Genomic DNA, 16,015 nt, shown 5'->3' with positions numbered 1-16,015 from the left:
AAATTCTATACGCTCACAGCACTCTTTTTTCCTCCCACTCCCAAAAGTGAAATAACTTCTTTATGGGCAAAACAACTACCCAGTATGACTAGAACAGAGATGCATTTTGTAGCTTTGATAGTAAATTTACAAATAGCATGTTATTAAAAAAAGTCAGTTATTAAACTGCAACATCAGAATGCCATTTTTCTCACCTAAGCTGTAATCAGCATTAAGAATTACACACACCATATTTCTTCACATTCGTGAGTGTTGTTAATTATTAGCCTTTTGCTGCAGCAGCACTGAATCTATACCCACAACACCACAGGATGGACTTCTCCATGCATACAAAACCCCCACTAAGGTAAAACAAACCCCTGTATGCAAAGAAATCAGTATTTGCTAATCCAGCTACATAATCACTGTTTAAGGCAGGTCTGTCTCTCCTAGCTCCACTTACCTTTTGTGCCAGAGAAATGCTTGCCATTTTGCATAGGAGCCTCAAGAGCTTTCTCCAGATGGAGAGTTATCCCTCTCTCAGTCACTCCATAGTACAAAATCACATGCCATAGGAATCATAAAGCCACAGAGAGGCAGCATAAGTACTTCACTGTACCTCTCTGTGAACTCAAATCGTTGCATTCATGCAGACAATAGCCTACAATAATGTTAAAATCACCACTAGCCACACGAAAGCTATATGAGTGGTAGAAAAAAAGTGTCCTCCATCCAGAGGTAATCACCACTTTTTATTCAGGTAAGGAAACTGAAGTCATTTACCCTGATTATACACTGAAGTCATCTAAAGAGTCAAAAACAAAACTCAGAAGCCTCAGAATTAAACCATGACAGTCACTGCTGCTTATTTCCAAAGCATCTAGCACACTGGCATCTTTCCCTCAACGCCCACATGTTATTTTTTCCCCCCTTCTGCATACCTCAATACTATAAGCTCGCTCAAGTTATCAGTGAGCTGAGATTTAACCATACCCCAATCTAGGGAGCAGCTCAAGCCCTGGCACAGCAGCTGCTCTTTCACAGCTTCAGCACACACTATAGTAATAGCTCTGTAAGAAGGAGGGAGTTGGACTCGATGGTCCTTATGGGTCCCTTTCAACTCCAGATATGCCATGATTCGACAATTGGGTTTGGTTTTTTTTGTTTGGTTTTTGTGTTGTTTTTTTTTTTTTCCTACAGATGCTGCTGTAAAAACAGAAACATTAAACAATCATCAAGAAAGGAAACCACGTGTACACTGACATCAACCTCTGCACACTTCCTTTTATTTTTGTCATCTCGATGCATTTATCAGAAGTATTCTCCCTTGACACTAGTTCTCCTTGCACACGTGCCTCCAGACCAAACATCCCAAAGCCAATACACAGATCTGAAGTGGAGTAATTTTTATTTCAAGCCAGCTGGTATTTTCATTTGGGGGGAGAAGGTAGAACATGAAAGAAAGTTGAGAGGGGTTCAAAAGAGTGTACTTCCAAGTCTCACCTCATGTGCTCCCTCTCTCTTTATATATTCACTTACACAGAAAGCAGAGCCAGTGCTGGGAGGGGAGGAGGAAGGAACACACAGAATGTTTTGGCGCCCTTTAGCTTCTAATTTACTATTTTGCTTTTTTGCAAGGTTACCAAAAGGCCATTCTGGGGAAGGAGGAAAGAGGTAGCAAACGTTTCCCATTCCCTTTCACGTCTCAAAAGGAAGAGATGCCATGTTTGAGTGAGAACACGGTCCCAAACGCAGCAGAATGTACGGCAAAGAACAATGAGCTCCCAAGCCTGGGCATTGTGTGCATCTACCTCCTTCTCTTCCCTCCAGACCTCATCAACCAGCAAGACAAACCTCCAAAATCGCTATTCATCCAAACCAGGCCACTGAAATCAACCCCGGTTCATAGTTTATGGTACAAACTCAAGGAGTAAAACCAAGATAAGATGTATTTACCAGAAGTGCTTTTTTTATTATAGAAACGCTTCCACCCCTCTTAACCACCACGGATTTCTCAATTCTAAGGGAGCAGTGTACAAGAAAACCAAAATGTTTGCCTGGTAATACTATAACTACAAAAAATATTACAGATTGCACATCAATCGGAAATTTGACACGCGCCTTTTACAACCAACAACTACTTCTTTTGACACAGTATTCGTTTTTATCTGGTTAAATCCCATATTTAAGAACAGCCATACTATCTGAATTATGACACTTCAGATTTGTTCTGAGAAAGCATTTTTACTAAAGTGTAACAGTAAGAACTAGTGGCTGAGGCTCCTCATTCCAGTTACATCGGTGCACAAGCAAAATAATACCTTTGATTTCAATAATTGGTCAGTGTAACTCAGGAGTAAACAGACATCAGACAGCAGAGCCTGCTGACTGCATAAAAATGTTCTGAGATTCTAATCTCCAAGAACATTACTGCTTCGAGGAAAAACTCAGCATAAGAAGTCAGTAAATCAAAATAACTGCAACCAGAGTGCAGAAATAAATCTAAGGAAAAAGACGCTTCAACAATGAATCACATTGTTTTCTTCCCAGCAATTTCTTGAACAGCCAGTTTCAGCAATGAAGCCTCTAATGTTGTCTACCTCCTACTACTTTTCTGATTCTGGTCATCTTCTTTTCACACTTTAGAAAGGGAAATGGAGAGGGGAAAAAGGAACAAAAAAGAAAAAACCCATCCCTTCCCATGCTACTGAAAATGTTATCGTTAAATTCATTTGCATAAAACCATCCTTTCACAATTCCATACCTACCACACATGAAAACAAGTGCTTCTTTTAAGCACTCAAGTCGATTTCCTCTGTGTGTCCCTTTAAGTTAAACATTTCCCAACCTCACGTTTATTTAAAAGGTTAACGAGTTAAACCTCTCCCTGGGAACCCTTCCCCTATTGAGCATTAAACAGACACGACGCTCTCTAGCCAAAAACAAACAAAAAACCAAAAACCCCCAAACACACACCCCCCCCCTGAGTCAGACCCAGCACCCCGGGGGGTGCACCCCTCCTCCCGAAGCAGGAGCAGGCACAAGTCTGGCGAGGACTTTACCCCCCAGCCCCACGCCCGCAGCCACGATCCCCCTCGGCGCCTTTCCCGCGCCAAGCCCCGGGCATTCTTCCCAGAGTTCCCCCACCCGGCCCTTCCTTTTCTTCTCTCCCGGACTCGTTAATACCCATCAACAAATAAATAATAACAATAAATCCACACAAGGAAAGGCCTCACCCCCCCCCCCCCACCTCGCGTCACAACAAAACCCCGGCAAGTTGCCCCGCTCCGCGCCCACCTACCTCCGCGCTGCGTTACACCATCAACGGCGGCTCCGTCTCGCTGCCGGGACAAAGCGGCGGCGGGGGCGGCGGCGGGGCCGCTGGGCGGGAGCGGGGCGCTGGGGCGGGGGGCGGCTCCCCTCTTCTGCCCGGGCGGCGGCGAGCGGCAGGGTCCGCGCGCGGTACCTCAGCAGCGGCAGCCCAGGGGCATTTTAACGGGGAGACAAGGAGCGGGGCGGCGACCGGGCCGGGGGACCGCGGGGAGGGGGGAAGGAGGAGGAGGAGGAGGAGGAGGAAGAAGAGGAGGGGCGGCGGGCTGGGGGTCCAGGCAGCCGAGCGCTGCCTCCGCCTGCCTTCCCTCACGCACGCACGCACCGAACGGGCACTCAGCAACGCAGCCAGGCCGGAGCCGCATACCAGTATCCGGCCTCCCTATTGGAGGAGGAGAGGCACCCCGTGACCCGGCAGGAGGCCGGAACCAATCGGGAAAGTGGATGGAAGTGATTTAAAAGAATAGGGGGAAGGCGGCGGGGGGGGCAGCGGGACGGGGGCCGGGCCGCGCCGTGCCGGGCCCGCCCGGCGGCACAAAGGCGGCCGGTCCTGCCCGCCCCGGAGCGGGGGGTGTGCTGGGCACACGCCGCTACACCCCGCCAGCGCGGCCCGGGGAGGATGGCCCTGAGCCCGGGCCGGGGGGGATCCGCGGGGCCGGGCCTTCCCACACACCGCCCGCCAGCAGCAGGGAGCGCGGAGATCACGCACGGACACCTACACCCCTTAATTGTTCTGCGCGTCGCTTTAAAAATCAAATGACAAAAACAATTGTTCGTAGGTTGCCTGAGCGTGAGCCCCGCGACCTCCCAGCCACCTCCAGCACGGCCTGTCCCAGCCCGGGCACCGCTGGCCCAAGCAGGCGGGCGAGCGTTGGCCATGCGGCCCAGCCCAGGCCGGCCTTGGGAGCTGCTCGAGGCCTGGTGCGAAGGCGGAGCAGCCCTGGTGTTGCACTGCTTCGTTTGTACGTCACGTAGTACCCTTCCACCGGGTAGTACGTGTTCAACATGCGTTTTGCGTGCAAGTATTTATTCCGAGTTGTCTTGTTCTCATGAATAAGTAAACAGTTATCAGCATTATGAGTAAATGTGTTTGAAGTGTCTTCAATGGGAGACAAGGTACAATATTTTATGGCTCTGTCAGAAGCTTTTGGCTATGCTGTGGCTCCAGTCCCTCAGACCTTTTAGGTCCACGCTCCGTATTAGTCACATTAAGCCAGTGTTACTGGTCTTGCACAAAAAGTTAAGATTATGCATAAGTCCATTGGTAGATAAAAAGACAATGCTGCTTCTTATTGCTCTGTGCAGTGAGGAAGTTGTCACCACAGCAGAATTCCAAATTACTAAGTAGCAATTAATAAAATACTTGGTCACTTAGAAGACTTCTAAGCTGCTTCATCTCTGAGCTCTCACATAGTTAGAAAAGATTGCATGAAGGTACCGGTGCCAAAAATAGAGCAAACTTCTTATTTAACATTAACGTCACCTTTCATCTGCAGAACACAGGCCAGCAAAATAAATCACATGGCTGTAAAGAAAGACACATTCTTCCTGGGGATCTGAGAAATTTCATGTGGAATTATATCTTCCTTTTGAAAAGGCACTAGGATATGTCAGGACAGATTTTGCCCTCAATTACACTTGTATAACCCCAACTGTTTGCAGTCTCTGTAAACTGTCTTCATGGCTGATTCTAGTAGTATCACAGGAGATGAGCTGGAGGCTGTTAACCGCATTGCCTCTAGCAGAGGGAAGCGGGAACTGCTTTCACCGAAGCAAGAGGCACACACAAGGATATCTGAGGTCTGTACATCAGAGGAGTTTAGTTCTTTGCCCTGAACATAAGGACAAATTTAGCCCTAGCATAACTTCAGGGACATTACCACCAGAGGTTGAGACACAGAGTTGATTGTGTTCTAATAACTAATTTAGATAAGCGCCTAAAAATGCACATCAGTTAAATGTCTGACACAGCCATTTTGGAGGCTACACTTAAGCTGTCCTTGATAGAGTCTGATTCCATCTCTCCTATTTTCTCTGCTAATTACAATTACACATTCCTTGGTCTCTGGATGTATGCATTAAAAACTGTACGGATTACTGCAACAGCGGGCTTGTCTTTGGCGTTTTCCAGTCACCATCTCTGGGATGGGAAAATTCTCCAAAGCAGCCTTTCTCTCTCTCTTTCTCTCACTCTTTCCTCTTAGAAGGATTTACTCACAACATTTTGATGTCATATTTTGTTGTTAAACAAAAATAAGCACATCTGGGGGGAATTTCCTCCTATATTGTATAACTAACATCTGTGTACCCCCTGAAATTCATACCAGTTGAGCCGCAGAAGCAGGTGACTATTCACAGGCAGTTCTAGCAGGCACACCCACATCCTCATACCACGCATAAGTGATTCCATTATAAGTTTGCTTCTTAACCAGAGCATTGTTGCCAGAATAGCACTTGAAGACGCTTTTTTTTTTTTTTTTGCAAAGGTGCAGCCCTCCCTGCAGACAACAATAAATGAAGCCACAGAGCTTGTCCTGTAATCTTCCACCAGCTGAAGTAGTCCAAGCTTTAGTTAACACAAGGAAGATCAAGGAGGACCCAAATGCTGCAGAGAGAGATCATTGCTCTGTCTGGTGACTGCAGATATTCATGATTTCACATTCCAGCGGAGAGAGACTGATGGCGAAATGGCTGGGCGTGTTTTACATGTAAAATATTTTATGTACGTATAGATTGTGTATATGAGATACTAGCAGGTCTCTAACAAGGCAGTTTCTGACATCTTTGCAATGTTTCGTGCGTCTGTCCCCCGGCACTCCTGGGAGGTATAAAATCGCTGATGCAGAGAAAGGCTAATTGGCCAAATCCACAAAGAGACTTAAATTCCAACATGCCGCATAAGGTATCTACACACAAAATGTTAATCCTCAAAATCCTGTGCCTTACCCCTGGATATTTCCTAAGATCTGATGCAGCAACATTCCTGCTATATGAGTATTCTGGATCTGAAATGCTGCTTCTGCTGTCAGCTGGAAATGCCTCTGTCTTGACCACAGACAGGGGCGCACCAGATTCCCATCAGTAATCCCCGACCCATTGGCAGGGCTGCCTGTCCCCGGTGCACGCGTAGGCGTCCCTGCAGTAGCTGCATCATGGAGCTCATTTAGCCAAGAGCACGCTCTGAGGTGCTCCAGGAGCCTTGCTGAAGGCTGCGATGTGCCTTTCGGGTTAGCGGCAAACACATGGCGTTGCTCCTGCTTCATCTGCTGCTTTCCCATCTTCCACGCTCCCACAGACCTCCTGTCCCAAGTTGTTCTGCCAGCTCCCTTTGGGGCCTCTCAACTACAGAGCTGTGTTCTGCTGGGCATGCGTCTGGCACCCACTGAGGCAAAAGACAGAGCAGAAACTTCAAATGGTTCGTAGTATTATTCTTCTGTTATGGAAAAGTCATACTGTGTTTTGTCTGTTACCATTCCATCTTCTTCAGTACAAAAAAAAACCCAAACCAACCAACCAGTGGCAAAATACCACTTAGGGAATGGACAGAAAGCAGGCACTGATGCAAAAGGAAAATCACTTTCAGACAAAATAGGTCATCAATGACTGAAGAGTTAAAATGTTTAATGACAACTTTGCTGCCAAATCCAGATAACACTCATGTGGGTAGAGCAAAGTATCTGTAGTGCAGCCAGCAAACCTTAGAAACACTCTTGAAGGGAATAAACACATTTGCATAATAATGACACGAAGCATTTCTGGATTTATCAGTGTGATGCAAGAAGAACTCTTACCCTGGGTAAAGGAGGATTCTGCAGACAATTTTTGACTCCTTTCAGGTGCTGATCTGTTTCCTGCACATGCGTAAAACTTCCCTGACACTTTCCTTTTGCTGCAAAGTTTACTGACAGTGTATTATAGAGACCATGAACTTATCTGTTCAGTAGTGGAGGTTTATTACATGGATAACTGACTTAGTTCTGGCCTGAATTGTTTTTTCTTTGTGGTTTTAGATAACATTTCTTCCTTTCTCCCGTTGTTAGCACTTGCATCTATTATATCTGACATCTGACTGTCAGTGTATGTGGTATATTTAACTTTTTAAAATTATCTCTTCACAAATGTGTTCTAACATGGCTCTTTTTTAGTAACTGTCACTTTGCCAACTGAATGAAACAAAAGTCTATGAGAAAAAAATCCAACTAGGAACTATGAAGTCAAAAACCACCAATACTGAGAATTCTGTGAACACCATTTCAACCCAACTAGTTCAAATAAGGGAGAGGTTTTGGTTTTTTTTTTAATTCTACAGTCATGAAATTACAAACCAGTCCTTGACCATGACAGATGAGTCAGGTTCTAACCTCAGCAATGCAGTAAAATCTCAGCTCTAATGAAACGGGCAAATGTCAATACAGCGATTAGCTTGGAAGATAATATTCTGAGAGGCTTTTACAGATGACCTAACTCCACTCCCAAAAAAGGATTATATTCTTTCTTTCCCTTTGTAATATCTGAATACCAGCCCCTTAACTGAAAACTCTGTGCTTTGGGGGTTTTTCTGTTTTGTTTTCTGTAGAAATCTCAGGAATTTAAAATCTCATTTTCACACATATTACTAGAGAACCTTTTGGAAGTCTCATATCACTTGAAGGACAATGCACTGCATGGTTGTGAGTTCCTCCTAGACACAGTTATCTCTATTTAAAACTGGCTGTATGTCTTGTAATGAAAGCAAAAGTGATGTAAATGAAATTTAAATCAATTTGAGCATATTCACACACATTCAAGCGCACACAAAATTACAGTGGCTCAACAGAATCTGTTAAAAAGAATCATGTTATTTGTTAGCCTGATGCAACTTCTCAGAAGCTGGAGAAACAAGTTACCAACAGGACAGGCCACAGTGGGAAGTTACTGGGTATCAGCTACCCCGTGGTGACTATGGTACAGATGCTCCTGGTGTCTTGCAGGGCCACGGGAAGAGGAAGAAGCAACTGGTTATTTATCATGGGATGAAAACATTCCCACTGCGGAGATTGTGAGGTCAGTGGCACACAGTATATTCACACCCAGCTTCTACCTCGGTGGCTTCTTTAGGATTCTTTAACATCAGGTCCCTGAGTCACCTTTGAATACATTTTCTGTGATTTAAAAAAGTGCCTTGTCTGTATCTTTGTACATGGCTCAATCATTATATCTTTGCTGTGAAGTTTTGAATACATTGATAGCACATATAACCCTGAAATTTCTGGGTTTAATGTTCTAACAGATCCCAGAAATGTAAAGTGTTATAAATTAGTTTCCTCAGGAAAAAAAAAAAAAAAAAGAAAAATTTTTCTTTTATCTTTCAAAGGTTTTCCATTTCCCTGACTCAGACCATTTCCTAGTGGGTTCTGCATAATGAATATTAGCAGAGGTTGGCTTACCACAGTGTCTAGTGAGATTCATTTATCAAAGCCCAGGATGTGTGCCATGCAAAGAAAAAAAAAAAAAACCCATTGAAAATGAAGAAAAAATTTCAGCCCTAACAATCGTTCCTCTCATTTTTGTACACTTGGGCATGTTCCAGTGCATGCAGCGAGAAGACAAAATGGCCATCTGCAGAACATGAAATGTATCTAACAGGAGATTTGTACACCTTGAAAGTCACCAGTGCTGGAGCTGCAAATGACTAATCACAGTCTTTCCTCATGAGTGGGATTAATTGCATCACCCCTTGATGCTGCTTTCTGTATCCCCTTTATACCTAGGGATAGTTACAAGGTAATTCATTCTGTGATTTACATACCGGATAAAATCTGGTAAGTAAAGAAAATATAACAAACTTAACTTTCAACAGCTTTTGGGTAGTAATAACATCACAAATGGAACGTAGTCCTTTTAAGCAGAATACTGTAAAAAGGATCTTAAGCACCAGAGGGTTTTGTGTGTGTTTTTGCTGTGTATTATGGTACCTTTTCACTTTCAAGTATCACAGCCTTGGACCCAAGAAGTAGCAGCCACTGGACATCAAGCAGTAACTGTGTACGTGCGCATTCACACACACAAATACATGGGCATGTTTAGAGCTACTTCTGTAGCCCCACACCGAGAAGCCAGAGGCACATCAGTCTTTGTCCCAACAGAAACGTGCCAGTTTTGCATAAGGTCAGATCCTACAGGCGTGGACAAGGTGCCTTGCGCAAGCCACAGCGGTGATCTAACACAGCTCTGTTTGTTCAAATTATATTTTTGAGCCATCCTCTACCGCTGATGTGCAATACCTCATCTGTGCACTTCCTGCATTTCCACTATAAATTCACCGCTGCTTCTTTAGTGCAGAAAGTAGTAAATGGATTTACAAGCTTCTCTTGTCCTCGGTGACTGACTTCACTTTAAACTGTTATAAATGGCCAAAGCGTTCAAGGGAGAGAGAGATGGATTGATTTCAGATCAGCATTTTTGTCCTTCCCGCTGCAAATCTGCTCCTCCAGGAGGACGTTGCTGGTTCCCACCTCCCCATTGTAGCTGCTCCTTCCCTGGTGTTGCGACACGGCTGCTTTGATGGTACATTTGAATGTGCTTTTTTAAAAGGAGAGAAAATATAGTGATGGAAATGTGAAAATTTCCATTTCAAGCACTGTCTCTTTTTTCCCCTCAGCACTTGTTATCTTCAAAGCACTGTACAAAATTGACTGAAGAATTCTCCCCACCTTACTGGAAAGTGTCATCCATCCCGTGGGACAGGTGAGACAAGTGAGCAACAGAGAAATGGAACAACACGTCTGAGGTCTCAGAAGAGGTCCAGGGCTGAGGAGAGCTCACAAACTCCTGGCATCTCCATAGGGGCTCTCCACTGGAGACCTTGTTCCTAACACTCTTCATCCTGAAGAGCTGGGCAAGAGGATTTTAGTTTTTGTTAAGTAAGAGAGAAATCTATTTGCCTTCCTAAAGACATACACCTCTCCTGCTTAGGGACTGAAGGCAGGTTCAGGCTGCACATGCCTGGAAACCTCTGCTCTCTGGATTTTGATGGGACAGTAGACTTCTAGGCTCTGAATTCAGCTATTCCCGCTGTCAGCGATTTTATAGCCTACGTAGAAGCCACAATGTGCATCTTTCAGTTACTGTTTATTGCAGGAGATAAGAGAAGAAACTGAGTACTACAGAGCATAAACCCCCCAGGTTAGGACTTCTTTAAAGCAGTGCAGTAAAATGGATCAGTCAGCTTTGCAACGGAAGAGCAGCGCAGCAGCCTGGGAGCTTTCCTTCCCCAGCTTTTGTTTGCAGACCTGCTTTCATGAGAAGACAAATCAAAAAATAAAAGTGTGGAGGTAGGAGCACAGCCTGGTACCTGCCTCCACAAAAGCCCTGCAGCTCCACTCTGATGAGCAAGCAGGTCTTTTTCAGGGATTTGTCACCTACCCACCAAAGTACTGGCTTAGGAGCTTTAGCAGACGCTGCTTTTTTTCAGCATCTTTTTGATTTTGCACGTACTCACAACAGTGCAAATGAGACAGGGTTGGCATTAGGCTTCTGATGCAAAAATCCCCAAGCCCAGCCCATGCTGATACTCGCCCACCATGGTGCCTCTGGAGCAATGGCAAGGCTGGGATGTTGGCAGGGCATTTTCTAGGCAGGACTCCGTTCCGCACAGCCACACAGCAACACCTGAGACACCTAAAAACTGCAAAGCTTCTGGTCACAGTGAGAAGGAAGCAAAAGGACAACACAAATGTCTGTTCTCCCCTGCAAAACCCCATGGCTCTTTCCTTCTTGGTGTAAGCAGTGTTTGGGGAGAAAGTAGGCTCAGACACGGTGCATTCACGTAGCTTTGAGGGTTGTCTCTGTTTGGGACAGTGGTTAAGTGAAACCTATTTAATCCAGTCAGGTTGTAATGGTGTTTTCAGTCCTTGAAATCTATGAACACTGATCACCTAAGCTGATACTGGAAGTCTCTGATCAGAAGCAGTCTGACATTTACTGGGTCAGTTCGATGAACATTGATCCTGTCACTCTAAATAAGCAACAAGAGGGTCAGGTCACCATAAGCCACCAAAAACGAGGTCTGCACACTTTGCTGAAGAAGCAGATTGAAAACTCAGTGGAGGCATTTCCCCAGTGCCCTCTCCCAAGGTCATCCTCACCCCAACACCTTCTTACCCGCCCCGCCTGGTAGCAGGGGCTGAGCTGCTCTGCTCTGCTCTGTGCTCAGCTGCAGGGATTTCCCTGCTGGGACTTAGACTGAAAAGCATCTTAACTTGCATTTTAGTTTTGATACCCGCATAGGTAGTTGAATTAACAGAATCAGTCCTCTTATTTTTCAGCACTGGATGCCTGTTTAATGCAATAGATATTATTCAAGATCTTTCTGCAAAATTTCAGGGAGCGAGAACAAGCACTTAAAATGAGACATGGATAAAGCCCGGAGCAACCAACTGAGGCGTATTGGCATCTTGATGTATGAAGTTCTACCTGTGTCCTTTGCTTTGACTAATGCAGCTGCTGTAGGACATCGGTGTCTCAGTGACTGCCACTGCAAGCGCTTTGTAAGCCAGAGTCAGCAGGTGGGTTTGGATGACTTCTCAGATTAAAACACGTCATAAAATGCTTCCTGCTAAACAGAGACTCAACAATAAAAGTGAGTAGGGTTTGTGGGGTGAGAGGTTCAGGCAACTCAGGTGCTGCAAGTTAAATGCGTCAGGTCAGATAGCACTTCAGTCCCTCTTGGGGACCAAAAGATGGAACACAAATGGGAATCTCTCTCACTGTAGAAATGCCCAAACCTGGACTCCCCAGGACGGGAGAGCTTGGGCACCATCACGGTGACCCCAGCCGTCAGATGCAGGGGCACGCTGTGTTCCCATGGGCTCAGACAGAGCACTGGCTGCAAGGGCTCTTGCATTTTATTCTCACACCCACCCACAGCTCATATCTACGAGGAAATAATTTCACCCAGCAATACAAAGAGAACAGTAATAAAAGCTTTCCAAGGGAGTGGTGGGACTAAGCTGGTGCCTGGCACAGTTCTTTAAATCCTGCTGTGAAAGGGAGCATGAGGCCGTAGCCTGAGATGCTGCCGCAGGGCAGGCAGGGCTGGCTGGCTGCCCAGCACAGATCCTCTCTCCCTGCATCCGCCATCCACCCTCGTGTCTCCTTGCAGTCTACACAGCAGCAGGAAAGCCAAATACCCTCCTGCCAGTGGGGAAAACACAGCAGCTGCGCTCCCTTCGCCTGCTCTTACTGGTCCTGTGCGCTGCTGTGGGGCTTTTTCCTTCAGCCCGACAAGCCCCGGGCAGCCTGCGAGGCTGTTCACACAAGTCTGTCTGTGAACGAGCGAGTGGGTGTTGACGAAGCGCTGCAGTCAATGAATTGCCTTCAAAGAAAGATGGCTCACACCCACAGCTTCTGCCTCTCCAGAGACAGGGGAACGAACGGGGCATGGCTTGCCAAGGTCCCTTCCCAGGGACAGCAGAGGGCACAGCAGCCCAGGGTGAGTAGTGCATGCCACAGGCTCCTCCAGGTTGGTCACACTGGCTGCTGGGTGCCCATCACGAGACAGTGACTTTTCTGGGCACAGGATGCTTGGAAGCATCCTATGAGGCATGCCCGGGATAAGCAGCAGGAGGAAAAAAAAGCATTGGGTGTAAAATTGTTCTTAGCAGTGTTAGAGGTAGTAAAATCTCTTACCTGGCAAGTCACAAGATTTCACCGAGCTGAGCAGTTCCTGCAAGGAATAGGGTCGATCCACTGCTCAGTTGTAGTTTTGTTTCTTTTTAAAATCAATGACCTAAGAAAAAAATATCATTTCTAACTTTTTTTTGAATGACACAAAAACTGGGGAAGGAAGGTGAACAGGATGAACCACGGACACTGAGCAATCCAGATCATCACCCCAGCCAGCATCGTGTTACGGACACATGTAAAATCAGGTCTGTGTGCTCAAGGGCCAGAGCTGTCCTCACCAGCTGGGTGATCTGACAGGGACCTTCCCACAGTACCAAACCGAACCAGGATGGTTACAGTACTGCTGTGATTGACACTTGCTGCTGCTGGAAGATGGGGTCCAGTTTTGATGCCCACGTTACTAGCAAATGAGTGAGCAGGCTCTAGGGGTGGTTCAAAATAACCAAAGGATGGAAAAACATGTGCTGACAGCTTCAGTTCTGAGTGTGAAGGTTATGAATGATGTGCTTCCTCCCTGCCAGGGGCTAATGTCTGGTGAGAAAGCCAAATGGTGAATTGTTTGGTTTCTTATTGATTAGAGAGGGATGCAACATCCCTTTCTGTCCAGAACAAACTCTTTGAGACAGGGCCTGTATGAGACCTAGAAGCCAAGATATTAGGAAATTAATACCAAGAGCAGGCTGGGCTACACAGCAGAAAAGTTACCTTTACAAACCTAGAAATAGAGCCAGTGGGTAACAAGAGATCTTTCCACTCTAGTCCTTTGCATCACTCCATTATATCTCCTGTTACCTGAATAGCTCCCAAAAGTGCCACCCGCCCCTCCTCCCTGCTCATCAGTCATCTCTTCTGCCTGCTTCTTCCTTCAGATCTGCTTTTAAGGCTGCCTGCTATTCTCAGAATAGCCTCCCAGCTCGTGTTTGCTAAGCCGATGCCTCCTTCTGCTCCGAAGACTGCCATCCCTGCAAATTATTACAGCAATAAAGACACTGGCTGTGCTACATTCGCACTCTGGTATAAAGCACAGCCTCTCGAGTCGGAGCTCCGTGGGGACAGTACAGAAAGGTGAGGAGCTCTGCAGCGGGATTCAAGCCCTGATTAAGGAGCAGGCACATCTCTCTCTAGCACTGCAGGGTTTAGGTCTTGATTTTCAGCAATCAAATCTTGTTCCCTATCCACTTATTCCCCTCACTCCAAACACACACACACAGTTACCAATCATTCACTTTTCTCTCACACACTTTAAATTCTTATCTCCAAACCACAGTCCCACGCTTCAGCACTTACCTGTTCTGGTCTCGTCTCTTCCTGTGCAAGCAGCTCCTTTCAATGCTGTAGCCTCATTAGGTAGAGCCTGAACCCTCTGCAGCTGGAAGCACCTTGCTGATCTGGCCCAAATACTCTCTGAGATTTAACTTGAAAGCTTTACATAGCTCTGGTTTGATGGGACAGGTGAGCACAGCATCTGACCTTGTGGGATTGATTGACTGGTGCAGAAAGGAGCATACAGCTCAACAGCATCTGACTTTAGAGCCCCAGCAATGTTCTAACCCTGCCATTTTGCACATGATTTCCTGATTATTTTAAGACACAACATATCTGGTAATTGTACCTGTAACAGTTCTCCACTGCACTGATGACAAGGTGTGCATGATAAGGAACTCATACCTGGGCTTCATTTGCAGCATTATTAACCAGCAGAATTAGAAGGCTTTTTTTTTGAGAGCTGGGACCAAACTACTGCCCTGAACAGAGGAGGGCTCCAGCTCAGGGCACCAGCTTCCATTTTCCCCCAGGTCTGTGTAGCTGCCCGTAAGTCCAGCAGCCCCAGTGCCAGCCACTACTCACGTCCATCCTTGCATCACAGCTGTACTGTCAGCTCATGGCAACCAGTGACCTGATTTCCCAGCTCTTTTTGCTTTCTGATGCTTATTAAATCAACAGGTGTAAACACAGAGGCCCAGGTAAGGTGGGTTGAGAATTTGGACTTCACTTTCTGAAGTACCAGGTGAGAAATAGCCATGCTATTGCTTCACAACATGGTTTCTAAAAAAAAAAAAAGCTTTCTAAACCATTTTGCATATATTACAAGCTTGCCTTTTTGACAGAAGAAAAATCCCTTGATAGGATTTGTGTGTAATTAGCTGGTTTATTCATTTAACAGGTTTAATTCAGAGATCAGCTACATGTGAAAGGTGCACCAGGTTTCAAATCTGCATGGAGTGCAACCAATGCCCTCTGAAAGGACAAATACTTGTGAGAGGAGGCATCTAACGTGCTGAGCTTTGGCTGGTAAATTTATAGAATTTACAGAAGGAGATTTGACAGAATCTCATAAGGAGAAACAGTTGCCAACTGCCCAATAATGGGATGTTTTCATGGTACCAGTTACTGCTCTGGTTTCTGTAGCCAGCTGTGCCTGCGTTTGTTTACTCACACTAGCACTAGGCAGACCTAACATCTCCCAGCAGCTCTCAGACATCTCTGTTCTGGCTGTACTCCTCCCAGGGCATCCTCATGCCTCTTGGCCTCTGATGGCAGAGCACTGCTGGACAGGAGCATTCAGGGATTTAACACACAGACCTCACCCCTCAGCATTTTATAGCTCCGTACTTCCTCACAGCAGCTTTTGAAATAACATCTGTCTGGTTTGTTTTTTTCTAAATTAGAACTGAAGATGTTCTTTAAGATCCAGGGTTTAAGGTAAATGATGGCACATACCCTGCAGCATCACTGGCTTTAAATGTGCCATTTCCATCTTAGCTATTTAAAACCCGGAGAGAAAATTGACACCACAACACGACACAGGCAATGCCCACAGCGGGGCACTGTTGTGCTCCTCACGGATCACACAAATTTCCAGCCACTGGTAGTTTTCTGGAATTGAAAGACCAGTAGAAGAGTCATTGAAGTGAATCAGAAATTAACCTTTTTCCTTATAAATCTAATGTGGAAAAAACCTAACAACTACTGGCTTAACCAACCACTCCCTCAGTTGTGCAATAATTTGCCTTTTCCTGCCTGGCAAACATTACAGCTC

The 16,015-nt window shown here is 45.8% G+C and overlaps 1 protein-coding gene across 2 annotated transcripts in view; it reads right to left on the bottom strand.

The window, feature by feature from the left end:
- RERE (arginine-glutamic acid dipeptide repeats) overlaps positions 1–3,350 on the bottom strand; it is a 207,233-nt gene extending 203,883 nt beyond the window's left edge. For both annotated transcript variants that reach the window (XM_068414260.1, XM_068414261.1), the window contains exon 1: positions 3,281–3,350. The gene's annotated coding sequence lies outside the window, so the exon portion shown is untranslated. The remainder of the gene's footprint in view (positions 1–3,280) is intronic.
- Between the last annotated feature and the right edge of the window lie 12,665 nt (positions 3,351–16,015).

The sequence above is a fragment of the Nyctibius grandis genome, chromosome 17 (genome assembly GCF_013368605.1).
Source record: "Nyctibius grandis isolate bNycGra1 chromosome 17, bNycGra1.pri, whole genome shotgun sequence".
In the NCBI taxonomy this organism is placed as follows: Eukaryota; Metazoa; Chordata; class Aves; order Nyctibiiformes; family Nyctibiidae; genus Nyctibius; species Nyctibius grandis.
This window is presented reverse-complemented; position numbering and strand designations above follow the sequence as displayed.